Raw genomic sequence first — 27,209 nt, forward strand, 5'->3', positions numbered from 1 at the left:
TTCATTCAGAACATCCCTACTGCACCATTAAAAAGTTGTGAACTCTCCCTGGAAACCCATTGATACACAAGTTCAAGAGTTCTTTTTTTTCACATGAAGGATGTGTTACATATAAAATACGGTTGTCCCACTCGAAATTTGGAAGATGGATGTTGAAATATGGGGTCAGACCAGTTCTGTCCTAATTTTGGATACAGAAATGTTGGGAGGTATATAAATACTGTGGATTTGACCACATCCCATTTCCATAACCAAAGCACAGTTTCTCCTGGATTTTGTTGCTGAGATCAACAGAGCATTAAACAAGTGGTACTGTTGCTGCCATTCAAAAAAGCTTCAACTTCCCATACCGGGAGTCGAACCCGGGCCACCTGGGTGAAAACCAGGAATCCTAACTGCTAGACCATATGGGACTTTTCCGTTGAGTGTTTCAGCATAGCAGCAGAACAAATATATCATGCTTTGCTGTAATGTATCTTAACTCTCTGTGTATTTCATATTTAACCAGGTGGTGACATGGAGTGGGTTTGGCATGGCCTAAGATGACACTAATTTCATCATCATGCTCCAGACCACTCAGTGATCAGTGAGGTGGGCAATGTTTGATGATGTGATTTGCATCATCACGGCACGTCCCTGACCACTTGCAGATTTGTAAATGCCAATCCAGCAGGATAGGTAACAATGCAATAAATCCATGTGTGATGTCTGTAGGCCACTTTCCAAGAAGTGGAAAAGGTTCTCATTTCCATTTTAATGAGTTGCAAAGAGCTATGGAAAGTATCCCCAGTAACAGAACTCGTGTCTCTATCACCTGCCTCTGCACTGTACTTCAACAGAGCACAGAAACCATAATTGCCCTACTAGAGGCTCAGCAGCATGCAGGAAGATTAACAGGCAGCAGAAATGAAAACAAGTTACAGTTTCTCTGACTATTAAAGATAAACAGCATGAGTCATGCATATTTCTGGGTATTTAATATGTCAGAAATTGCCCTCTAAACTGATATGAAAAACTTTCCTTCGAGCCGGAGTTGAACCAGTGTCCTAAGGATTTCTGTACCAATTTCCTCTACAGTCCTCCGCTCTACCAGCTGAGCTATCGAAGGATTGTGCTTTACAGGATTTCTGATGTCATGTGCACTACATCTGACTGAGTGAAAACACAAACAGAATTGAAATATCCATAAAACAGAAAAATTGCTTGTCTAGATAAAGAGATCCACATTTTTATTTCTGGTCTACTTGCTCATCAAAAGTTGTAAAAATTGTCATATTTAATAATTGGTAATACATCTTAAAAGTTTGATTTTTATTTGTTCATTTTGAATTAATTAGCTTCAGAAATAGTTGGGAAAACAGCTTCCTTAGATTTTCCAACTGCAGACGCCTTTACGTCAAGATTAAAAATGCTGGAAAATTTTCAACCTCTTCTGCGTTCTCCAATTTAGCTTGACTTTTTTAATTGATGAAAATTCCAGAAATTGTGGTGACAAATTGTCAAACTTTTGCCCAGTGAGACAAAAATGGATTTCTAGTCAATGGTCCACGCTGCCACCACTATTTCTCACAGTACTCTCTGTTTTTACAATGCATCTTCTATGGGTTCAGATCCATGGGATTTCAGAAGTAATATTGTATTTCAGTTCCCATCCGTGGTCTCTTAAACCTGTCCTTTGTATGCTGATTAAGGAAAGCGGAGAAATTCTGGGCACAGAAGCAGACATTATTGGTTTGTAAGCATTGGCGTAGTCTAGTTTCATTCAGAACATCCCTACTGCACCATTAAAAAGTTGTGAACCTTCCCTGGAAACCCATTGATCCACAAGTTCAAGAGTTTTTTTTTTTTCACATGAAGGATGTGTTACATATAAAATAGGGTTGTCTCACTCGAAATTTGGAAGATGGATGTTGAAATATGGGGTCAGACCAGTTCTGTCCTAATTTTGGATACAGAAATGTTGGGAGGTATATAAATACTGTGGATTTGACCACATCCCATTTCCATAACCAAAGCACAGTTTCTCCTGGATTTTGTTGCTGAGATCAACAGAGCATTAAACAAGTGGTACTGTTGCTGCCATTCAAAAAAGCTTCAACTTCCCATACCGGGAGTCGAACCCGGGCCACCTGGGTGAAAACCAGGAATCCTAACTGCTAGACCATATGGGACTTTTCCGTTGAGTGTTTCAGCATAGCAGCAGAACAAATATATCATGCTTTGCTGTAATGTATCTTAACTCTCTGTGTATTTCATATTTAACCAGGTGGTGACATGGAGTGGGTTTGGCATGGCCTAAGATGACACTAATTTCATCATCACGCTCCAGACCACTCAGTGATCAGTGAGGTGGGCAATGTTTGATGATGTGATTTGCATCATCACGGCACGTCCCTGACCACTTGCAGATTTCTAAATGCCAATCCAGCAGGATAGGTAACAATGCAATAAATCCATGTGTGATGTCTGTAGGCCACTTTCCAAGAAGTGGAAAAGGTTCTCATTTCCATTTTAATGAGTTGCAAAGAGCTATGGAAAGTATCCCCAGTAACAGAACTCGTGTCTCTATCACCTGCCTCTGCACTGTACTTCAACAGAGCACAGAAACCATAATTGCCCTACTAGAGGCTCAGCAGCATGCAGGATGATTAACAGGCAGCAGAAATGAAAACAAGTTACAGTTTCTCTGACTATTAAAGATAAACAGCATGAGTCATGCATATTTCTGGCTATTTAATATGTCAGAAATTGCCCTCTAAAATGATATGAAAAACTTTCCTTTGAGCCGGAGTTGAACCAGCGACCTAAGGATTTCTGTACCAATTTCCTCTACAGTCCTCCGCTCTACCAGCTGAGCTATCGAAGGATTGTGCTTTAGAGGACTTCTGATGTCATGTGCACTACATCTGACTGAGTGAAAACACAAACAGAATTGAATTATCCATAAAACAGAAAAATTGCTTGTCTAGATAAAGAGATCCACATTTTTATTTCTGGTCTACTTGCTCATCAAAAGTTGTAAAAATTGTCATGTTTAATAATTGGTAATACATCATTAAAAGTTTGATTTTTATTTGTTCATTTTGAATTAATTAGCTTCAGAAATAGTTGGGAAAACAGCTTCCTTAGATTTTCCAACTGCAGACGCCTTTACGTCAAGATTAAAAATGCTGGAAAATTTTCAACCTCTTCTGCATTCTCCAATTTAGCTTGACTTTTTTAATTGATGAAAATTCCAGAAATTGTGGTGACAAATTGTCAAACTTTTGCCCAGTGAGACAAAAATGGATTTCTAGTCAATGGTCCACGCTGCCACCACTATTTCTCACAGTACTCTCTGTTTTTACAATGCATCTTCTATGGGTTCAGATCCATGGGATTTCAGAAGTAATATTGTATTTCAGTTCCCATCCGTGGTCTCTTAAACCTGTCCTTTGTATGCTGATTAAGGAAAGCGGAGAAATTCTGGGCACAGAAGCAGACATTATTGGTTTGTAAGCATTGGCGTAGTCTAGTTTCATTCAGAACATCCCTACTGCACCATTAAAAAGTTGTGAACTCTCCCTGGAAACCCATTGATACACAAGTTCAAGAGTTCTTTTTTTTTCACATGAAGGATGTGTTACATATAAAATACGGTTGTCCCACTCGAAATTTGGAAGATGGATGTTGAAATATGGGGTCAGACCAGTTCTGTCCTAATTTTGGATACAGAAATGTTGGGAGGTATATAAATACTGTGGATTTGACCACATCCCATTTCCATAACCAAAGCACAGTTTCTCCTGGATTTTGTTGCTGAGATCAACAGAGCATTAAACAAGTGGTACTGTTGCTGCCATTCAAAAAAGCTTCAACTTCCCATACCAGGAGTCGAACCCGGGCCACCTGGGTGAAAACCAGGAATCCTAACTGCTAGACCATATGGGACTTTTCCGTTGCGTGTTTCAGCATAGCAGCAGAACAAATATATCATGCTTTGCTGTAATGTATCTTAACTCTCTGTGTATTTCATATTTAACCAGGTGGTGACATGGAGTGGGTTTGGCATGGCCTAAGATGACACTAATTTCATCATCACGCTCCAGACCACTCAGTGATCAGTGAGGTGGGCAATGTTTGATGATGTGATTTGCATCATCACGGCACGTCCCTGACCACTTGCAGATTTGTAAATGCCAATCCAGCAGGATAGGTAACAATGCAATAAATCCATGTGTGATGTCTGGAGGCCACTTTCCAAGAAGTGGAAAAGGTTCTCATTTCCATTTTAATGAGTTGCAAAGAGCTATGGAAAGTATCCCCAGTAACAGAACTCGTGTCTCTATCACCTGCCTCTGCACTGTACTTCAACAGAGCACAGAAACCATAATTGCCCTACTAGAGGCTCAGCAGCATGCAGGAAGATTAACAGGCAGCAGAAATGAAAACAAGTTACAGTTTCTCTGACTATTAAAGATAAACAGCATGAGCCATGCATATTTCTGGGTATTTAATATGTCAGAAATTGCCCTCTAAAATGATATGAAAAACTTTCCTTCGAGCCAGAGTTGAACCAGCGACCTAAGGATTTCTGTACCAATTTCCTCTACAGTCCTCCGCTCTACCAGCTGAGCTATCGAAGGATTGTGCTTTAGAGGACTTCTGATGTCATGTGCACTACATCTGACTGAGTGAAAACACAAACAAAATTGAATTATCCATAAAACAGAAAAATTGCTTGTCTAGATAAAGAGATCCACATTTTTATTTCTGGTCTACTTGCTCATCAAAAGTTGTAAAAATTGTCATATTTAATAATTGGTAATACATCATTAAAAGTTTGATTTTTATTTGTTCATTTTGAATTAATTAGCTTCAGAAATAGTTGGGAAAACAGCTTCCTTAGATTTTCCAACTGTAGACGCCTTTACGTCAAGATTAAAAATGCTGGAAAATTTTCACCCTCTTCTGCGTTCTCCAATTTAGCTTGACTTTTTTAATTGATGAAAATTCCAGAAATTGTGGTGACAAATTGTCAAACTTTTGCCCAGTGAGACAAAAATGGATTTCTAGTCAATGGTCCACGCTGCCACCACTATTTCTCACAGTACTCTCTGTTTTTACAATGCATCTTCTATGGATTCAGATCCATGGGATTTCAGAAGTAATATTGTATTTCAGTTCCCATCCATGGTCTCTTAAACCTGTCCTTTGTATGCTGATTAAGGAAAGCGGAGAAATTCTGGGCACAGAAGCAGACATTATTGGTTTATAAGCATTTGCGTAGTCTAGTTTCATTCAGAACATCCCTACTGCACCATTAAAAAGTTGTGAACTCTCCCTGGAAACCCATTGATCCACAAGTTCAAGAGTTCTTTTTTTTCACATGAAGGATGTGTTACATATAAAATAGGGTTGTCCCACTCGAAATTTGGAAGATGGATGTTGAAATATGGGGTCAGACCAGTTCTGTCCTAATTTTGGATACAGAAATGTTGGGAGGTATATAAATTCTGTGGATTTGACCACATCCCATTTCCATAACAAAGCACAGTTTTTCCTGGATTTTGTTGCTGAGATCAACAGAGCATTAAACAAGTGGTACTGTTGCTGCAATTCAAAATAGCTTCAACTTCCCATACCGGGAGTCGAACCCGGGCCGCCTGGGTGAAAACCAGGAATCCTAACCGCTAGACCATATGGGACTTTTTCGTTGAGTGTTTCAGCATAGCAGCAGAACAAATATATCATGCTTTGCTGTAATGTATCTAAACTCTCTGTGTATTTCATATTTAACCAGGTGGTGACATGGAGTGGGTTTGGCATGGCCTAAGATGACACTAATTTCATCATCACGCTCCAGACCACTCAGTGATTAGTGAGGTGGGCAATGTTTGATGATGTGATTTGCATCATCACGGCACGTCCCTGACCACTTGCAGATTTGTAAATGCCAATCCAGCAGGATAGGTAACAATGCAATAAATCCATGTGTGATGTCTGGAGGCCACTTTCCAAGAAGTGGAAAAGGTTCTCATTTCCATTTTAATGTTTAATGAGTTGCAAAGAGCTATGGAAAGTATCCCCAGTAACAGAACTCGTGTCTCTATCACCTGCCTCTGCACTGTACTTCAACAGAGCACAGAAACCATAATTGCCCTACTAGAGGCTCAGCAGCATGCAGGATGATTAACAGGCAGCAGAAATGAAAACAAGTTACAGTTTCTCTGACTATTAAATATAAACAGCATGAGCCATGCATATTTCTGGGTATTTAATATGTCAGAAATTGCCCTCTAAAATGATATGAAAAACTTTCCTTCGAGCCGGAATTGAACCAGGGACCTAAGGATTTCTGTACCAATTTCCTCTACAGTCCTCCGCTCTACCAGCTGAGCTATCGAAGGATTGTGCTTTAGAGGACTTCTGATGTCATGTGCACTACATCTGACTGAGTGAAAACACAAACAAAATTGAATTATCCATAAAACAGAAAAATTGCTTGTCTAGATAAAGAGATCCACATTTTTATTTCTGGTCTACTTGCTCATCAAAAGTTGTAAAATTTGTCATATTTAATAATTGGTAATACATCATTAAAAGTTTGATTTTTATTTGTTCATTTTGAATTAATTAGCTTCAGAAATAGTTGGGAAAACAGCTTCCTTAGATTTTCCAACTGTAGACGCCTTTACGTCAAGATTAAAAATGCTGGAAAATTTTCACCCTCTTCTGCGTTCTCCAATTTAGCTTGACTTTTTTAATTGATAAAAATTCCAGAAATTGGTTTGACAAATTGTCAAACTTTTGCCCAGTGAGACAAAAATGGATTTCTAGTCAATGGTCCACGCTGCCACCACTATTTCTCACAGTACTCTCTGTTTTTACAATGCATCTTCTATGGGTTCAGATCCATGGGATTTCAGAAGTAATATTGTATTTCAGTTCCCATCCGTGGTCTCTTAAACCTGTCCTTTGTATGCTGATTAAGGAAAGCGGAGAAATTCTGGGCACAGAAGCAGACATTATTGGTTTGTAAGCATTGGCGTAGTCTAGTTTCATTCAGAACATCCCTACTGCACCATTAAAAAGTTGTGAACTCTCCCTGGAAACCCATTGATCCACAAGTTCAAGAGTTCTTTTTTTTCACATGAAGGATGTGTTACATATAAAATAGGGTTGTCCCACTCGAAATTTGGAAGATGGATGTTGAAATATGGGGTCAGACCAGTTCTGTCCTAATTTTGGATACAGAAATGTTGGGAGGTATATAAATACTGTGGATTTGACCACATCCCATTGTCATAACCAAAGCACAGTTTCTCCTGGATTTTGTTGCTGAGATCAACAGAGCATTAAACAAGTGGTACTGTTGCTGCCATTCAAAAAAGCTTCAACTTCCCATACCGGGAGTCGAACCCGGGCCGCCTGGGTGAAAACCAGGAATCCTAACCGCTAGACCATATGGGACTTTTTCATTGAGTGTTTCAGCATAGCAGCAGAACAAATATATCATGCTTTGCTGTAATGTATCTTAACTCTCTGTGTATTTCATATTTAACCAGGTGGTGACATGGAGTGGGTTTGGCATGGCCTAAGATGACACTAATTTCATCATCACGCTCCAGACCACTCAGTGATTAGTGAGGTGGGCAATGTTTGATGATGTGATTTGCATCATCACGGCACGTCCCTGACCACTTGCAGATTTGTAAATGCCAATCCAGCAGGAAAGGTAACAATGCAATAAATCCATGTGTGATGTCTGGAGGCCACTTTCCAAGAAGTGGAAAAGGTTCTCATTTCCATTTTAATGAGTTGCAAAGAGCTATGGAAAGTATCCCCAGTAACAGAACTCGTGTCTCTATCACCTGCCTCTGCACTGTACTTCAACAGAGCACAGAAACCATAATTGCCCTATTAGAGGCTCAGCAGCATGCAGGATGATTAACAGGCAGCAGAAATGAAAACAAGTTACAGTTTCTCTGACTATTAAAGATAAACAGCATGAGCCATGCATATTTCTGGGTATTTAATATGTCAGAAATTGCCCTCTAAAATGATATGAAAAACTTTCCTTCGAGCCAGAGTTGAACCAGCGACCTAAGGATTTCTGTACCAATTTCCTCTACAGTCCTCCGCTCTACCAGCTGAGCTATCGAAGGATTGTGCTTTAGAGGACTTCTGATGTCATGTGCACTACATCTGACTGAGTGAAAACACAAACAAAATTGAATTATCCATAAAACAGAAAAATTGCTTGTCTAGATAAAGAGATCCACATTTTTATTTCTGGTCTACTTGCTCATCAAAAGTTGTAAAAATTGTCATATTTAATAATTGGTAATACATCATTAAAAGTTTGATTTTTATTTGTTCATTTTGAATTAATTAGCTTCAGAAATAGTTGGGAAAACAGCTTCCTTAGATTTTCCAACTGTAGACGCCTTTACGTCAAGATTAAAAATGCTGGAAAATTTTCACCCTCTTCTGCGTTCTCCAATTTAGCTTGACTTTTTTAATTGATGAAAATTCCAGAAATTGTGGTGACAAATTGTCAAACTTTTGCCCAGTGAGACAAAAATGGATTTCTAGTCAATGGTCCACGCTGCCACCACTATTTCTCACAGTACTCTCTGTTTTTACAATGCATCTTCTATGGGTTCAGATCCATGGGATTTCAGAAGTAATATTGTATTTCAGTTCCCATCCATGGTCTCTTAAACCTGTCCTTTGTATGCTGATTAAGGAAAGCGGAGAAATTCTGGGCACAGAAGCAGACATTATTGCTTTATAAGCATTTGCGTAGTCTAGTTTCATTCAGAACATCCCTACTGCACCATTAAAAAGTTGTGAACTCTCCCTGGAAACCCATTGATCCACAAGTTCAAGAGTTCTTTTTTTTCACATGAAGGATGTGTTACATATAAAATAGGGTTGTCCCACTCGAAATTTGGAAGATGGATGTTGAAATATGGGGTCAGACCAGTTCTGTCCTAATTTTGGATACAGAAATGTTGGGAGGTATATAAATCCTGTGTATTTGACCACATCCCATTTCCATAACCAAAGCACAGTTTTTCCTGGATTTTGTTGCTGAGATCAACAGAGCATTAAACAAGTGGTACTGTTGCTGCCATTCAAAAAAGCTTCAACTTCCCATACCGGGAGTCGAACCCGGGCCGCCCAGGTGAAAACCAGGAATCCTAACCGCTAGACCATATGGGACTTTTTCGTTGAGTGTTTCAGCATAGCAGCAGAACAAATATATCATGCTTTGCTGTAATGTATCTTAACTCTCTGTGTATTTCATATTTAACCAGGTGGTGACATGGAGTGGGTTTGGCATGGCCTAAGATGACACTAATTTCATCATCACGCTCCAGACCACTCAGTGATTAGTGAGGTGGGCAATGTTTGATGATGTGATTTGCATCATCACGGCACGTCCCTGACCACTTGCAGATTTGTAAATGCCAATCCAGCAGGATAGGTAACAATGCAATAAATCCATGTGTGATGTCTGTAGGCCACTTTCCAAGAAGTGGAAAAGGTTCTCATTTCCATTTTAATGAGTTGCAAAGAGCTATGGAAAGTATCCCCAGTAACAGAACTCGTGTCTCTATCACCTGCCTCTGCACTGTACTTCAACAGAGCACAGAAACCATAATTGCCCTACTAGAGGCTCAGCAGCATGCAGGATGATTAACAGGCAGCAGAAATGAAAACAAGTTACAGTTTCTCTGACTATTAAAGATAAACAGCATGAGTCATGCATATTTCTGGGTATTTAATATGTCAGAAATTGCCCTCTAAAATGATATGAAAAACTTTCATTTGAGCCTGAGTTGAACCAGCAACCTAAGGATTTCTGTACCAATTTCCTCTACATTCCTCTGCTCTACCAGCTGAGCTATCGAAGGATTGTGCTTTAGAGAGTTTCTGATGTCATGTGCACTACATCTGACTGAGAGAAAACACAAACAGAATTGAAATATCCATAAAACAGAAAAATTGCTTGTCTAGATAAAGAGATCCACATTTTTATTTCTGGTCTACTTGCTCATCAAAAGTTGTAAAAATTGTCATATTTAATAATTGGTAATACATCATTAAAAGTTTGATTTTTATTTGTTCATTTTGAATTAATTAGCTTCAGAAATAGTTGGGAAAACAGCTTCCTTAGATTTTCCAACTGCAGACGCCTTTACGTCAAGATTAAAAATGCTGGAAAATTTTCAACCTCTTCTGCTTTCTCCAATTTAGCTTGACTTTTTTAATTGATGAAAATTCCAGAAATTGTGGTGACAAATTGTCAAACTTTTGCCCAGTGAGACAAAAATGGATTTCTAGTCAATGGTCCACGCTGCCACCACTATTTTTCACAGTACTCTGTTTTTATAATGCATCTTCTATGGGTTCAGATCCATGGGATTTCAGAAGTAATATTGTATTTCAGTTCCCATCCGTGGTCTCTTAAACCTGTCCTTTGTATGCTGATTAAGGAAAGCGGAGAAATTCTGGGCACAGAAGCAGACATTATTGGTTTATAAGCATTTGCGTAGTCTAGTTTCATTCAGAACATCCCTACTGCACCATTAAAAAGTTGTGAACTCTCCCTGGAAACCCATTGATCCACAAGTTCAAGAGTTCTTTTTTTTCACATGAAGGATGTGTTACATATAAAATAGGGTTGTCCCACTCGAAATTTGGAAGATGGATGTTGAAATATGGGGTCAGACCAGTTCTGTCCTAATTTTGGATACAGAAATGTTGGGAGGTATATAAATCCTGTGGATTTGACCACATCCCATTTCCATAACCAAAGCACAGTTTCTCCTGGATTTTGTTGCTGAGATCAACAGAGCATTAAACAAGTGGTACTGTTGCTGCCATTCAAAAAAGCGTCAACTTCCCATACCGGGAGTCGAACCCGGGCCGCCTGGGTGAAAACCAGGAATCCTAACTGCTAGACCATATGGGACTTTTCTGTTGAGTGTTTCAGCATAGCAGCAGAACAAATATATCATGCTTTGCTGTAATGTATCTTAACTCTCTGTGTATTTCATATTTAACCAGGTGGTGACATGGAGTGGGTTTGGCATGGCCTAAGATGACACTAATTTCATCATCACGCTCCAGACCACTCAGTGATCAGTGAGGTGGGCAATGTTTGATGATGTGATTTGCATCATCACGGCACGTCCCTGACCACTTGCAGATTTGTAAATGCCAATCCAGCAGGATAGGTAACAATGCAATAAATCCATGTGTGATGTCTGGAGGCCACTTTCCAAGAAGTGGAAAAGGTTCTCATTTCCATTTTAATGAGTTGCAAAGAGCTATGGAAAGTATCCCCAGTAACAGAACTCGTGTCTCTATCACCTGCCTCTGCACTGTACTTCAACAGAGCACAGAAACTATAATTGCCCTTCTAGAGGCTCAGCAGCATGCAGGATGATTAACAGGCAGCAGAAATGAAAACAAGTTACAGTTTCTCTGACTATTAAAGATAAACAGCATGAGTCATGCATATTTCTGGGTATTTAATATGTCAGAAATTGCCCTCTAAAATGATATGAAAAACTTTTCTTTGAGCCGGAGTTGAACCAGCGACCTAAGGATTTCTGTATCAATTTCCTCTACAGTCCTCCACTCTACCAGCTGAGTTATCGAAGGATTGTGCTTTAGAGGATATCTGATGTCATGTGCACTACATCTGACTGAGTGAAAACACAAACAGAATTGAAATATCCATAAAACAGAAAAAATGCTTGTCTAGATAAAGAGATCCACATTTTTATTTCTGGTCTACTTGCTCATCAAAAGTTGTAAAAATTGTCATATTTAATAATTGATAATACATCATTAAAAGTTTGATTTTTATTTGTTCATTTTGAATTAATTAGCTTCAGAAATAGTTGGGAAAACAGCTTCCTTAGATTTTCCAACTGCAGACGCCTTTACGTCAAGATTAAAAATGCTGGAAAATGTTCAACCTCTTCTGCGTTCTCCAATTTAGCTTGACTTTTTTAATTGATGAAAATTCCAGAAATTGTGGTGACAAATTGTCAAACTTTTGCCCAGTGAGACAAAAATGGATTTCTAGTCAATGGTCCACGCTGCCACCACTATTTCTCACAGTACTCTCTGTTTTTACAATGCATCTTCTATGGGTTCAGATCCATGGGATGTCAGAAGTAATATTGTATTTCAGTTCCCATCCGTGGTGTCTTAAACCTGTCCTTTGTATGCTGATTAAGGAAAGCGGAGAAATTCTGGGCACAGAAGCAGACATTATTGGTTTGTAAGCATTGGCGTAGTCTAGTTTCATTCAGAACATCCCTACTGCACCATTAAAAAGTTGTGAACTCTCCCTGGAAACCCATTGATCCACAAGTTCAAGAGTTCTTTTTTTTCACATGAAGGATGTGTTACATATAAAATAGGGTTGTCCCACTCGAAATTTGGAAGATGGATGTTGAAATATGGGGTCAGACCAGTTCTGTCCTAATTTTGGATACAGAAATGTTGGGAGGTATATAAATACTGTGGATTTGACCACATCCCATTTCCATAACCAAAGCACAGTTTCTCCTGGATTTTGTTGCTGAGATCAACAGAGCATTAAACAAGTGGTACTGTTGCTGCCATTCAAAAAAGCTTCAACTTCCCATACTGGGAGTCGAACCCGGGCCACCTGGGTGAAAACCAGGAATCCTAACTGCTAGACCATATGGGACTTTTCCGTTGAGTGTTTCAGCATAGCAGCAGAACAAATATATCATGCTTTGCTGTAATGTATCTTAACTCTCTGTGTATTTCATATTTAACCAGGTGGTGACATGGAGTTGGTTTGGCATGGCCTAAGATGACACTAATTTCATCATCACGCTCCAGACCACTCAGTGACCAGTGAGGGGGGCAATGTTTGATGATGTGATTTGCATCATCACGGCACGTCCCTGACCACTTGCAGATTTGTAAATGCCAATCCAGCAGGATAGGTAACAATGCAATCAATCCATGTGTGATGTCTGGAGGCCACTTTCCAAGAAGTGGAAAAGGTTCTCATTTCCATTTTAATGAGTTGCAAAGAGCTATGGAAAGTATCCCCAGTAACAGAACTCGTGTCTCTATCACCTGCCTCTGCACTGTACTTCAACAGAGCACAGAAACCATAATTGCCCTACTAGAGGCTCAGCAGCATGCAGGATGATTAACAGGCAGCAGAAATGAAAACAAGTTACAGTTTCTCTGACTATTAAAGATAAACAGCATGAGTCATGCATATTTCTGGATATTTAATATGTCAGAAATTGCCCTCTAAAATGATATGAAAAACTTTCCTTTCAGCCAGAGTTGAACCAGCGACCTAAGGATTTTTGTACCAATTTCCTCTACAGTCCTCCGCTCTACCAGCTGAGCTATCGAAGGATTGTGCTTTAGAGAATTTCTGATGTCATGTGCACTACATCTGACTGAGTGAAAACACAAACAGAATTGAAATATCCATAAAACAGAAAAATTGCTTGTCTAGATAAAGAGATCCACATTTTTATTTCTGGTCTACTTGCTCATCAAAAGTTGTAAAAATTGTCATATTTAATAATTGGTAATACATCATTAAAAGTTTGATTTTTATTTGTTCATTTTGAATTAATTAGCTTCAGAAATAGTTGGGAAAACAGCTTACTTAGATTTTCCAACTGCAGACGCCTTTACGTCAAGATTAAACATGCTGGAAAATTTTCAACCTCTTCTGCGTTCTCCAATTTAGCTTGACTTTTTTAATTGATGAAAATTCCAGAAATTGTGGTGACAAATTGTCAAACTTTTGCCCAGTGAGACAAAAATGGATTTCTAGTCAATGGTCCACGCTGCCACCACTATTTCTCACAGTACTCTCTGTTTTTACAATGCATCTTCTATGGGTTCAGATCCATGGGATTTCAGAAGTAATATTGTATTTCAGTTCCCATCCGTGGTGTCTTAAACCTGTCCTTTGTATGCTGATTAAGGAAAGCGGAGAAATTCTGGGCACAGAAGCAGACATTATTGGTTTGTAAGCATTGGCGTAGTCTAGTTTCATTCAGAACATCCCTACTGCACCATTAAAAAGTTGTGAACTCTCCCTGGAAGCCCATTGATCCACAAGTTCAAGAGTTCTTTTTTTTCACATGAAGGATGTGTTACATATAAAATAGGGTTGTCCCACTCGAAATTTGGAAGATGGATGTTGAAATATGGGGTCAGACCAGTTCTGTCCTAATTTTGGATACAGAAATGTTGGTAGGTATATAAATCTTGTGGATTTGACCACATCCCATTTCCATAAGCAAAGCACAGTTTTTCCTGGATTTTGTTGCTGAGATCAACAGAGCATTAAACAAGTGGTACTGTTGCTGCCATTCAAAAAAGCTTCAACTTCCCATACCGGGAGTCGAACCTGAACCGCCTGGGTGAAAACCAGGAATCCTAACCGCTAGACCATATGGGACTTTTTCGTTGAGTGTTTCAGCATAGCAGCAGAACAAATATATCATGCTTTGCTGTAATGTATCTTAACTCTCTGTGTATTTCATATTTAACCAGGTGGTGACATGGAGTGGGTTTGGCATGGCCTATGATGACACTAATTTCATCATCACTCTCCAGACTACTCAGTGATCAGTGAGGTGGGCAATGTTTGATGATGTGATTTGCATCATCACGGCACGTCCCTGACCACTTGCAGATTTGTAAATGCCAATCCAGCAGGATAGGTAACAATGCAATAAATCCATGTGTGATGTCTGGAGGCCACTTTCCAAGTAGTGGATAAGGTTCTCATTTCCATTTTAATGAGTTGCAAAGAGCTATGGAAACTATCCCCAGTACCAGAACTCGTGTCTCTATCACCTGCCTCTGCACTGTACTTTAACAGAGCACTGAAACCATAATTGCCCTACTAGGGGCTCAGCAGCATGCAGGATGATTAACAGGCAGCAGAAATGAATACAAGTTACAGTTTCTCTGACTATTAAAGATAAACAGCATTGAGTCATGCATATTTCTGGTTAATTAATATGTCAGAAATTACCCTCTAAAATTATATGAAAAACTTTCCTTCGAGCCGGAGTTGAACCAACATCCCTACTGCACCATTAAAAAGTTGTGAACTTTCCCTGGAAACCCATTGATCCACAAGTTCAAGAGTTCTTTTTTTTCACATGAAGGATGTGATACATATAAAATAGGGTTGTCCCACTTGAAATTTGTAAGATGGATGTTGAAATATGGGGTCATACCAGTTCTGTCCTAATTTTGGATACAGAAATGTTGGGAGGTATATAAATCCTGTGGATTTGACCACATCCCATTTCCATAACCAAAGCACAGTTTCTCCTGGTTTTTGTTGCTGAGATCAACAGAGCATTAAACAAGTGGTACTGTTGCTGCCATTCAAAAAAGCTTCAACTTCCCATACCGGGAGTGGAACCCGGGCCGCCTGGGTGAAAACCAGGAATCATAACCGCTAGACCATATGGGACTTTTCCGTTGAGTGTTTCAGCATAGCAGCAGAACAAATATATCATGCTTTGCTGTAATGTATCTTAACTCTCTGTGTATTTCATATTTAACCAGGTGGTGACATGGAGTGGGTTTGGCATGGCCTATGATGACACTAATGTCATCATCACGCTCCAGATTACTCAGTGATCAGTGAGGTGGGCAATGTTTGATGATGTGATTTGCATCATCACGGCATGTCCCTGACCACTTGCAGATTTGTAAATGCCAATCCAGCAGGATAGGTAACAATGCAATAAATCCATGTGTGATGTCTGGAGGCCACTTTCCAAGAAGTGGAAAAGGTTCTCATTTCCATTTTAATGAGTTGCAAAGAGCTATGGAAAGTATTCCCAGTAACAAAACTCGTGTCTCTATCACCTGCCTCTGCACTATACTTCAACAGAGCACAGAAACCATAATTGCCCTACTAGAGGCTCAGCAGCATGCAGGATGATTAACAGGCAGCAGAAATGAAAACAAGTTACAGTTTCTCTGACTATTAAAGATAAACAGCATTGAGTCATGCATATTTCTGGGTATTTAATATGTCAGAAATTGCCCTCTAAAATTATATGAAAACTTTCCTTCGAGCTGGAGTTGAAGCAGTGACCTAAGGATTTCTGTACCAATTTCCTCTACAGTCCTCCACTCTACCAGCTGAGCTATCGAAGGATTGTGCTTTAGAGGACTTCTGATGTCATGTGCACTACATCTGACTGAGTGAAAACACAAACAGAATTGAATTATCCTTAAAACAGAAAAATTGCTTGTCTAGATAAAGAGATCCACATTTTTATTTCTGGTCTACTTGCTCATCAAAAGTTGTAAAAATTGTCATGTTTAATAATTGGTAATACATCATTAAAAGTTTGATTTTTATTTGTTCATTTTGAATTAATTAGCTTCAGAAATAGTTGGGAAAACAGCTTCCTTAGATTTTCCAACTGCAGACGCCTTTACGTCAAGATTAAAAATGCTGGAAAATTTTCAACCTCTTCTGCGTTCTCCAATTTAGCTTGACTTTTTTAATTGATCAAAATTCCAGAAATTGTGGTGACAAATTGTCAAGCTTTTGCCCAGTGAGACAAAAATGGATTTCTAGTCAATGGTTCACGCTGCCACCACTATTTCTCACAGTACTCTCTTTTTTTACAATCCATCTTCTATGGGTTCAGATCCATGGGATTTCAGAAGTAATATTGTAATTCAGTTCACATCCATGGTCTCTTAAACCTGTCCTTTGTATGCTGATTAAGGAAAGCGGAGAAATTCTGGGCACAGAAGCAGACATTATTGGTTTATAAGCATTTGCGTAGTCTAGTTTCATTCAGAACATCCCTACTGCACCATTAAAAAGTTGTGAACTCTCCCTGGAAACCCATTGATCCACAAGTTCAAGAGTTCTTTTTTTTCACATGAAGGATGTGTTACATATAAATTAGGGTTGTCCCATTTGAAATTTGGAAGATGGATGTTGAAATATGGGGTCAGACCAGTTCTGTCCTAATTTTGGATACAGAAATGTTGGGAGGTATATAAATCCTGTGGATTTGACCACATCCCATTTCCATAACCAAAGCACAGTTTCTCCTGGATTTTGTTGCTGAGATCAACAGAGCATTAAACAAGTGGTACTGTTGCTGCCATTCAAAAAAGCTTCAACTTCCCATACCGGGAGTCGAACCCGGGCCGCCTGGGTGAAAACCAGGAATCCTAACTGCTAGACCATATGGGAGTTTTCCGTTGCCTGTTTCAACATAGCAGCAGAACAAATATATCATGCTTTGCTGTAATGTATCTTAACTCTCTGTGTATTTCATATTTAACCAGGTGGTGACATGGGGTGGGTTTGGCATGGCCTATGATGACACTAATGTCATCATCACACTCCAGACCACTCAGTGATCAGTGAGGTGGGCAATGTTTGATGATGTGATTTGCATCATCACGGCACGTCCCTGACCACTTGCAGATTTGTAAATGCCAATCCAGCAGGATAGGTAACAATTAGAGATGAGCGCACTCGGATTTCTGAAATCCGAGCCCACCCGAACGTTGCCAATCCGAGTCGGATCCGAGACAGATCCGGGTATTGGCGCCAAATTCAAATCTGAAACTGAGGCTCTGATGCATAATCCCGTTGTCGGATCTCGAGATACTTGGATCCTATAAATTCCCCGCTAGTCGCCGCCATCTTCACTCGGGCATTGATCAGGGTAGAGGGAGGGTGTGTTAGGTGGTCCTCTGTCCTACTATATCTCGTGCTGTTCAGTGCTGTGCTGTGCTGTGCTCAGTTCAGTTGTGCTGTGTCCTGTGCTATGTCCTTCTGAGGTCAGTGGTGCTGCTGGGTCGTGTGCTGTGTCCTGTTCAGTCCAGTGGTGCTGTGTCCTGTGCTCTGTGCTTCTAAGGGCATAGTTATTTCCCCATTATTCCCAAGTTTTTAAAAAATAAAAAAAAAGTTATAAAAAAAATAAAAATATTTTTTTTTTTAAAAAAATAATTATAACCAAATTTGCAAAACCAATCCAGCAGTATAAGTCCATTGGTACTGCAATATTACCAAGTTCACACATTCTGCAGTATCTTGTGCTACATATAATGGAGACCAAAAATTTGGAGGATAAAGTAGGGAAAGATCAAGACCCACTTCCTCCTAATGCTGAAGCTGCTGCCACTAGTCATGACATAGACGATGAAATGCCATCAACGTCGTCTTCCAAGCCCGATGCCCAATCTCGTAGTACAGGGCATGTAAAATCCAAAAAGCCCAAGTTTGTTATGATTTTGATGCCTTAGTCAGTATTAGCACAGACTTACCTAGGGCACGGAGTCTAACGGCCTTCCGGTCTTCACCAAGAACCACCGCAAGGTAGTGTGGACTTAGCTGCCGAAGAACCGCAGGTCGCGGCCCCCAGATTAGCCTACTGATGTAAGGGAGAAAGTTCTAAGTGATGGCAGGCAGACAAGAAAATAGACAATGCGGTGCAAGTACAGGCACTAACCGTTAATTCCAGGCGTTGAAGGTCTGGAACAGTAACCGGTAGATGCACGGAGGCAATGGGTGCGTGGCAGGGTCCAGAGAATAGTTGGTAACACAGCCGAGTCGGTACACAGAAGGTATCAGGTATACGGTGCCAGAGGGAGATCCAGAGAATAGTTGGTAACACAGCCGAGTCGGTACACAGAAGGTATCAGGTATGCGGTGCCAGAGGGAGATCCAGAGAATAGTTGGTAACACAGCCGAGTCGGTACACAGAAGATAGTCCAGTTGCGTAGTGCCAGGGATAAGCCAAAGAATAGTCAGGTCACAGCCAGGTAGGTACACAGGAGTAGGAGGAATAGAGGGGTTAACAGGGAGCAGGTTCACAGGAGTCAGGATACAGGAACTGTAGCCAGGAACAGGAAACACATTGCTCTGACACAGGCAGCGTGTCAGAGCAGGGGAGATATAGGAGTTTGAATTCCCCGCCCAGGAGTCACATGATCAGCAGCAGAGAGAACCCGGAAGTGCGGCAGCGCTAACAGAAGAAGCGCTGAAGAGATCGGACACCGCTGTCAGCTCCCGCTGACAGCGCAGCGGAACGGGAACAAGGTAAGTTCCTAACAGTACCCCCCCCTTCAGGGGTGGCCTCCGGACAACCTATAAGGCTTTAGAGGGAACTTGGTATGGAATTTCTTCAACAAACTCGGAGCATGAAGGTCTTGTGCAGGAATCCAAGAACGCTCTTCAGGACAGTAACCTTTCCAGTCAACCAGGAACTGCAAGGAACCTCTGGAAATCCGAGAATCTAGAATCTCCTTCACCTCAAATTCCTGATCTGGTGCAGAAATAGCAGCAGGCGGTCTTCTTGAAGAGAAGAATTTGTTAACAACAAGTGGTTTGAGAAGGGAAATATGGAAGACATTGGGAATCCTCAAGGTAGGGGGTAATTTTAATCTAAAGGCCACCGGATTAATGACCTCAATGATCTCGAAGGGACCGATAAATCGGGGAGCGAATTTCCTAGAAGGAACCAACAAGCGAAGATTCTTTGTAGACAACCACACTTTGTCACCAGGAGTAAGTAGTGGAGACGGTCTTCTTCTTTTGTCAAATGCTTTTTTACTGATGGCAGAGGTGTGAAGTAATTTGCGTTTGATAAGATCCCACCTAGACGAGAAGTCCGATAGAAGGGAATCCACTGCAGGAACCCCAGAAGCAGTTAACTCTTTGAAGGGTGGAACTTTAGGATGAAATCCCTGAAGAGCAAAAAAGGGAGAAGTGGAGGTAGCGTCGTGTGAATTATTATTGTGGGCGAATTCTGCCCAAGGTAATAAATCAACCCAATCATCATGTTTAGCTGAAATGAAACATCTGAGGAATTTCTCCAATTCTTGATTCGTCCTTTCAGTGAGACCATTACTTTGCGGATGATATGCAGAAGAGAAATTTAACTTAATTCCACAAAGACGAGAAAAGGCCCTCCAAAATCTTGCCACGAACTGAGTTCCTCGATCAGACACGATAATATCTGGACAGCCATGTAGGCGGAAAATTTCTTTAATGAAGAGTTGAGCCAGAATAGGAGCAGAAGGGAGACCTTTTAATGCCACAAAATGAGCGGCTCGGGAAAGGCGATCAGTGACCACCCACACTACTGAGAACCCTCTGGAGGAGGGTAAATCTGTGATAAAATCCATGGAGAGATGACTCCAAGGTCGATCCGGAATTGGCAGAGGCTGCAGCAGACCGTATGGAGCTTGACGAGGAACTTTATTTTGAGCACAAGTGGAACACGCCGTCACAAACTGTCGAACGTCCGAACGGATAGCCGGCCACCAATAACTACGGGAGATGAATTCCAAGGTCTTCTTTATACCGGCATGACCAGAAAAACGGGAGGCATGAGCCCATTTAAGGAGTTTAGTTTGGAGATGTGGAGGAACGAAAGTCTTCCCGTGAGGAATAATCAACCGAGTAGGAGTAGTAGCCAAAATACATTCTGGATCTAGAATAGACCTAACACTCTCTTCTTCGGTATCCATAGAATCAAAGGAACGAGAGAGAGCATCAGCCTTCTTGTTCTTGGACCCTGGTCTGAAGGTAATGATCATATTGAATCGTGAAAAAAATAAAGACCATCTGGCCTGACGGGGATTGAGGCAGGATGCAGTTTGTAAATAAAGCAGGTTCTTGTGATCCGTAAAAATAGTAACAGGAAATCTGGCTCCCTCCAAATGATGTCTCCAAGCCTCCAAGGCCAATTTGATAGCAAGTAGTTCTCTGTCTCCAATGCCGTAGTTTTTTCGGTGGGTGAGAATTTACGAGAAAAGAAGCCACAGGGAGAAAACTTTCCAGTAGAATTCTTCTGAGACAAAATAGCTCCCACTCCAGTGGAGGATGCGTCAACTTCGAGAAAAAAGGGGAAGGAAGAATCTGGCTGTTGAAGAATAGGTGCCGATATGAAGGCTTCTTTAAGATACTTGAAGGCCTCTACCGCCTCTGGTGGCCAGGTCTTAGCGTTGGCAGATTTCTTGGTCAGGGAAGAGATGGGTGCAATAACAGATGAAAACCCTTTGATAAAGTGGCGGTAATAATTAGAGAACCCAATAAAACGCTGGATGGCCTTAAGTCCAACCGGTTGGGGCCAATCAGAAATCGCCTTTAATTTCTCAGGGTCCATACGTAATCCGGAGCCAGAAACCACGTGACCAAGAAAAGGAAGGTGCGTTTTTTCAAAGACACACTTGTCCACATTACAGTACAGATGATGCGACTGAAGGCGTTGAAGAATCAAGGAGACATGATGGCGATGAGTAATAATATCAGGTGAAAAAATAAGAATATCGTCTAGATAGATGACAACAAATTGATACAGGAAATCCTGAAAAACTTCGTTAATGAAATTTTGAAAAACCGCAGGAGCGTTACAAAGTCCAAATGGCATGACAAGATACTCAAAATGCCCATCGTGCGTATTGAACGCCGTCTACCATTCATCCCCTTGTTTAATACGGATAAGGTTGTAGGCCCCTTTCAAATCCAGTTTAGAAAAAATTGAAGCTCCCTTGATCCTATCAAAGAGTTCAGAGATCAATGGTAAGGGGTACCTATTCTTTTTCGTTATGGCGTTGAGGCCACGGTAGTCTATGCAAGGACGCAGTCCGCCGTCCTTCTTTTTTACGAAAAAGAAACCTGCTCCTGCTGGTGACGAGGATTTCTGGATAAAACCCCTGTTTAAATTCTCCTTAATATATAGGGACATGGCCTCTGATTCGGGTAGAGATAATGGAAATACCCGTCCTCTAGGTGGTATCTTATCCGGCAACAATTCAATGGAGCAATCCCAAGGTCTATGAGGGGGTAACTTGGAAGCCTCCTTTTCACAAAAGACGTCAGAAAATGAATGATATTGAGGAGGAATACCGGAGGGTGTTGGAAGACAGCCCATAGCGGGTCTATGAATCCTGGGAAGACATCGGGAATGACACTCTGAACCCCATGCAAGAACTTCCGGTTTCTGCCAATCTAAAGTGGGGGAGTGAAGTCTGAGCCAAGGTAAGCCTAAGATCAACGGGTTGATAGCCTTTGGAATGACTAAGAAGGAGATTTCCTCAGTGTGTAGGGCTCCAATGCGTAGAGACATGTTGACAGTTCTGTTCTTAATGGATCCTCCAATGATACGACTGCCATCTATAGCTGTAATGGCAATAGGTGGATCTAAGGGTTGCCTAGGCAATGATAACCGCTCTACAATGTCAGCTCGTAAAAAGTTCCCCGCTGCACCGGAGTCAATAAGCGCTGGAAGAGACAATTGTTTATCAGTATATTGCAAAAGAACTTGGATAGAAAAACTAGAATCCATAGAAGAGAGAATGTTCATACCTAACTTAGTCTCTCCGTCATCAGTTAGGTCCGATCGTTTCCCGGGCGCTTCCCACATTGACTCAGGACATGACCGGGTTCCCCGCAATAAAGGCATAAACGATTCTTGAACCGCCTCTCTCTTTCCTCCTGGGATAAACGTGCTCTTCCCAACTGCATAGGCTCTTCCTCCGGTGTAATAGGACTTTGGAAGTGAGGAGCCAAACGGAAAGTAGATCGACGTGAACTCTCTCTCTCCTGAGTGCGTTCATGGAAACGTATATCAATCTGGTCACAGAGAGAGATCAAAGCATCCAGGGTAGTGGGTAACTCTCGGGCTGCTAGCTCGTCCTTAATACGATCGGACAAGCCTTGCCAAAATGTGGCCACTAAAGCTTCATTGTTCCAACGAAGTTCGGCCGCCATAGTGCGAAATTGAAGGGCATACTGGCCCAGAGTAAGGGTACCCTGGCGCAGATGGAGGAGTCCAGAAGCTGCACTGGAGACTCGTCCGGGTTCATCAAAGATGCGTCTGAAGGTTTCCAGGAAAGTGGCACAATTATGGAGAATGGGGTCATCATGTTCCCAGAGAGGGGAAGCCCAGGCAAGCGCTTGACCAGACAATAAGGAAATAATATAAGCGACTTTAGTTTTCTGTGTAGGAAAGTTTCCGGGCAAAAGTTCGAATTCAATAGCACACTGGTTCAAGAAGCCTCGGCATTCCTTGGGATCCCCATTGAACTTGGGTGGGTTAGGTATGCAGAGTTGAGAGGTTGTGGGAGCAGATACAGCTGAACTGCTTGGAGCGGGGGCAGGTTGTGGGACCGGAGCAGGTGGAGGATTAGGAGCTGCCACCTGAGCTGCTTGGAGCGTATCCAACCTGTTAGACAGAGTCTGCAGAATCTGTAATAACTGTTTGTGAAGATACCGGGTTTATCTGGCCCAGTGCTACCCAGTACCTTCTAGGATTCGTATGGTCACTCAGGCAAAATACAGTTATAAACATACAACAGTATATTTATTGTCATACAAATCACACTACAATATTATGTACACACAGTAAATAAATGCCAGGCTGATTTACCACATCATCTGTCCCTTACCCCAATAACTTAAGGAGATATAGTCACCTGCTGTCCAGACTTCATGACCCATGGATCCCTCTCAGCTGCATATATAGACTTGAGTTAGAAAACGACAATTCAAAACTCCATCTTGCACCTTCCTGAATGAAATCCAAGCATGAACACCCTCCCCCCCTGGAGTTGTTCCTTATATATCACAGGTCTAATTTCCACAGTCTTTCCCCTCCCTGGACAAACCCCTGCATCTATTCTACTTCCCCATTGGCCAGTGCAGGACTAGGGGGTTTGGACAGGGCAGTGGAGATGAGATGTCCTTTCACAGAAGCCCCCTGCTGGGATGCAGACAGAACGTCTGGACTAGTCCTAAGGAGAACAATTGATGCTTAATTGGCTTCCCCTACTTCCAAGGATAAGGTAGCAGTGAGCCCCTCCTAAAATTAACCCCTTACACTACTCTGTGATGTCACAGGGTCCCCAGCTGTTCCATGCTTCCTGTAGAGGAAGGAGGGGGGAGAATGAATGCAGCTCAAGCCCTCTCACCTGTATCCTAGACACCACCTGATCTTTACCCATAACCCTCCTGGCTTCAGTTTAAGGACAATGAATAACATTACTTCAAGTCATCAATATATAATACAAAATATACATATTTAAATTGAATTACAATGTCCCCTTAACCACATGTAATTGGACAATGCAGTTGTAGTCTGATGAGCTGGGGAAACAAAAGAAGGGCTATACAAAGTATTTGCTATAATTCACATATCACCCTCGTTTTGTCACACTGTTCTTGATTTTTCCCCTGTTCCTCAACCTGAGCCGCTAAGTTATCCAGTAGTACTCTCGCAGTGGGATTCCCTGTCGCTTCCATCAGTTAGATAAGGGGGGTCAGAGCAAACTGTTACGATTTTGATGCCTTAGTCAGTATTAGCACAGGCTTACCTAGGGCGCGGAGTCTAACGGCCTTCCGGTCTTCACCAAGAACCACCGCAAGGTAGTGTGGACTTAGCTGCCGAAGAACCGCAGGTTGCGGCCCCCAGATTAGCCTACTGACGTAAGGGAGAAAGTTCTAAGTGATGGCAGGCAGACAAGAAAATAGACAATGCGGTGCAAGTACAGGCACTAACCGTTAATTCCAGGCGTTGTAGGTCTGGAACAGTAACCGGTAGATGCACGGAGGCAATGGGTGCGTGGCAGGGTCCAGAGAATAGTTGGTAACACAGCCGAGTCGGTACACAGAAGGTATCAGGTATACGGTGCCAGAGGGAGATCCAGAGAATAGTTGGTAACACAGCCGAGTCGGTACACAGAAGGTATCAGGTATGCGGTGCCAGAGGGAGATCCAGAGAATAGTTGGTAACACAGCCGAGTCGGTACACAGAAGATAGTCCAGTTGCGTAGTGCCAGGGATAAGCCAAAGAATAGTCAGGTCACAGCCAGGTAGGTACACAGGAGTAGGAGGAATAGAGGGGTTAACAGGGAGCAGGTTCACAGGAGTCAGGACACAGGAACTGTAGCCAGGAACAGGAAACACATTGCTCTGACACAGGCAGCGTGTCAGAGCAGGGGAGATATAGGAGTTTGAATTCCCCGCCCAGGAGTCACATGATCGGCAGCAGAGAGAACCCGGAAGTGCGGCAGCGCTAACAGAAGAAGCGCTGAAGAGATCGGACACCGCTGTCAGCTCCCGCTGACAGCGAGGCGGAACGGGAACAAGGTAAGTTCCTAACAAAGTTAAGAAAAAGTAGCAAAAAGAGAAACTTAAAATCATCTGCGGAGAAACGTAAAGTTGCCAATACGCCATTTACGACAAGGAGTAGCAAGGAACGGCTTAGGCCCTGGCCCGTGTTCATGACCAGTGGTTCAGCTTCACCCACGGATCTTAGCCCTCCTCCTTCTCCCCCCCTACAAAAAATTGAAGAGAGTTATGCTGTCAGCAACAAAACAGCAAACAACTCTGCCTTCTAAAGAGAAATTATCACAAATCCCCAAGGCGAGTCCAAGGGTGTTGGTGGTTGTCAAGCCTGACCTACCCATCACTGTATGGGAAGAGGTGGCTCAGGAGGAGCCTACTGATGATGTAGCTGGCGCTGTGGAGGAACTTGATGATGAGGATGGTGATGTGGTTATTGTAAATGAGGCACCAGGGGGGGAAACAGCTGATGTCCATGGGATGAAAAAGCCCATCGTCATGCCTGGTCAGAAGACCAAAAAATGCACCTCTTCGGTCTGGAGTTATTTCTATCCAAATCCGGACAACCAATGTATGGCCATATGTAGCTTATGTAAAGCTCAAATAAGCAGGGGTAAGGATCTTGCCCACCTAGGAACATCCTCCCTTATACGTCACCTGAATAACCTTCATAGATCAGTGGTTAGTTCAGGAACTGGGGCGAGGACCCTCATCGGTACAGGGACACCTAAATCCCGTGGTCCAGTTGGATACACACCAGCAACACCCTCCTCGTCAACTTCCTCCACAATCTCCAACAGATTCAGTCCTGCAGCCCAAGTCAGCAGCCAGACTGAGTCCTCCTCAATACGGGATTCATCCGAGGAATCCTGCAGCGGTACGCCTACTACTGCCACTGCTGCTGTTGCTGCTGTTAGTCAGTCATCTTCCCAGAGGGGAAGTCGTAAGACCGCTAAGTCTTTCACAAAACAATTGACCGTCCAACAGTCGTTTGCCATGACCACAAAATACGATAGTAGTCACCCTATTGCAAAGCGTATAACTGCGGCTGTAACTGCAATGTTGGTGTTAGACGTGCGCCCGGTGTCCGTCATCAGTGGAGTGGGATTTAGAGGGTTGATGGAGGTATTGTGTCCCCGGTACCAAATCCCATCGAGATTCCACTTCACTAGGCAGGCGATACCAAAAATGTACAGAGAAGTACGATCAAGTGTCCTCAGTGCTCTAAAAAATGCGGTTGTACCCACTGTCCACTTAACCACGGACATGTGGACAAGTGGTTCTGGGCAAACGAAGGACTATATGACTGTGACAGCCCACTGGGTAGATGCATCCCCTTCTGCAGCAACAGCAACAGCTGCATCAGTAGCAGCATCTACAAAATGGCTGCTCGTGCAAAGGCAGGCAACATTGTGTATTACAGGCTTTAATAAGAGGCACAACGCTGACAACATATTAGAGAAACTGAGGGAAATTATCTCCCAGTGGCTTACCCCACTTAGACTCTCATGGGGATTTGTGGTGTCAGACAATGCCAGTAACATTGTTCGGGCATTAAATATGGGCAATTTCCAGCACGTCCCATGTTTTGCCAACACCATTAATTTGGTGGTACAGCATTACCTCAAGAGTGACAGGGGTGTGCAGGAGATGCTTGCGGTGGCACGCAAAATTGCTGGACACTTTCGGCATTCAGCCAGTGCCTACCAAAGACTAGAGGCACATCAAAAAAGCATGAACCTGCCCTGCCATCACCTCAAACAAGAGGTTGTGACGCGCTGGAACTCCACCCTCTATATGCTGCAGAGGATGGAGGAGCAGCAAAAGGCCATTCAGGCCTACACAGCCACCTACGACATAGGCAAAGGAGTGGGGATGCGCCTGAGTCAAGCGCAGTGGAGACTGATTTCCGTGTTGTGCAAGGTTCTGCAGCCATTTGAACTTGCCACACGAGAAGTCAGTTTCGACACTGCCAGCTTGAGTCAGGTCATTCCCCTGATCAGGCTGTTGCAGAAGCAGCTGGAGAAAGTGAGGGAGGAGCTGGTAAGCC

General features: G+C 42.2%; 11 non-coding genes across 11 annotated transcripts; all 11 read right to left on the bottom strand.

Moving 5' to 3' along the window:
• Window positions 1-341: 341 nt before the first annotated feature.
• On the bottom strand, window positions 342-413 carry TRNAE-UUC (transfer RNA glutamic acid (anticodon UUC)). The gene has a single exon. It is a non-coding gene; the product is annotated as a tRNA-Glu (tRNA).
• Window positions 414-1,018: 605 nt separating this feature from the next.
• TRNAY-GUA (transfer RNA tyrosine (anticodon GUA)) lies at window positions 1,019-1,108 on the bottom strand. The gene is given in 2 exon segments: window positions 1,019-1,054; window positions 1,072-1,108. It is a non-coding gene; the product is annotated as a tRNA-Tyr (tRNA).
• A 991-nt stretch (window positions 1,109-2,099) lies between these two features.
• TRNAE-UUC (transfer RNA glutamic acid (anticodon UUC)) lies at window positions 2,100-2,171 on the bottom strand. Its single transcript has one exon. It is a non-coding gene; the product is annotated as a tRNA-Glu (tRNA).
• Window positions 2,172-3,858: 1,687 nt separating this feature from the next.
• On the bottom strand, window positions 3,859-3,930 carry TRNAE-UUC (transfer RNA glutamic acid (anticodon UUC)). Its single transcript has one exon. It is a non-coding gene; the product is annotated as a tRNA-Glu (tRNA).
• Window positions 3,931-5,615: 1,685 nt separating this feature from the next.
• TRNAE-UUC (transfer RNA glutamic acid (anticodon UUC)) lies at window positions 5,616-5,687 on the bottom strand. Its single transcript has one exon. It is a non-coding gene; the product is annotated as a tRNA-Glu (tRNA).
• A 612-nt stretch (window positions 5,688-6,299) lies between these two features.
• TRNAY-GUA (transfer RNA tyrosine (anticodon GUA)) lies at window positions 6,300-6,389 on the bottom strand. Its single transcript is given in 2 exon segments — window positions 6,300-6,335; window positions 6,353-6,389. It is a non-coding gene; the product is annotated as a tRNA-Tyr (tRNA).
• Window positions 6,390-7,380: 991 nt separating this feature from the next.
• TRNAE-UUC (transfer RNA glutamic acid (anticodon UUC)) lies at window positions 7,381-7,452 on the bottom strand. Its single transcript has one exon. It is a non-coding gene; the product is annotated as a tRNA-Glu (tRNA).
• Window positions 7,453-9,138: 1,686 nt separating this feature from the next.
• TRNAE-UUC (transfer RNA glutamic acid (anticodon UUC)) lies at window positions 9,139-9,210 on the bottom strand. Its single transcript has one exon. It is a non-coding gene; the product is annotated as a tRNA-Glu (tRNA).
• Window positions 9,211-10,894: 1,684 nt separating this feature from the next.
• TRNAE-UUC (transfer RNA glutamic acid (anticodon UUC)) lies at window positions 10,895-10,966 on the bottom strand. The gene has a single exon. It is a non-coding gene; the product is annotated as a tRNA-Glu (tRNA).
• A 4,476-nt stretch (window positions 10,967-15,442) lies between these two features.
• Window positions 15,443-15,514, bottom strand: TRNAE-UUC (transfer RNA glutamic acid (anticodon UUC)). Its single transcript has one exon. It is a non-coding gene; the product is annotated as a tRNA-Glu (tRNA).
• A 1,686-nt stretch (window positions 15,515-17,200) lies between these two features.
• TRNAE-UUC (transfer RNA glutamic acid (anticodon UUC)) lies at window positions 17,201-17,272 on the bottom strand. The gene has a single exon. It is a non-coding gene; the product is annotated as a tRNA-Glu (tRNA).
• Window positions 17,273-27,209: the final 9,937 nt, after the last annotated feature.

The sequence above is a fragment of the Mixophyes fleayi genome, chromosome 3 (assembly GCF_038048845.1).
Source record: "Mixophyes fleayi isolate aMixFle1 chromosome 3, aMixFle1.hap1, whole genome shotgun sequence".
Classification (NCBI taxonomy): domain Eukaryota; kingdom Metazoa; phylum Chordata; class Amphibia; order Anura; family Limnodynastidae; genus Mixophyes; species Mixophyes fleayi.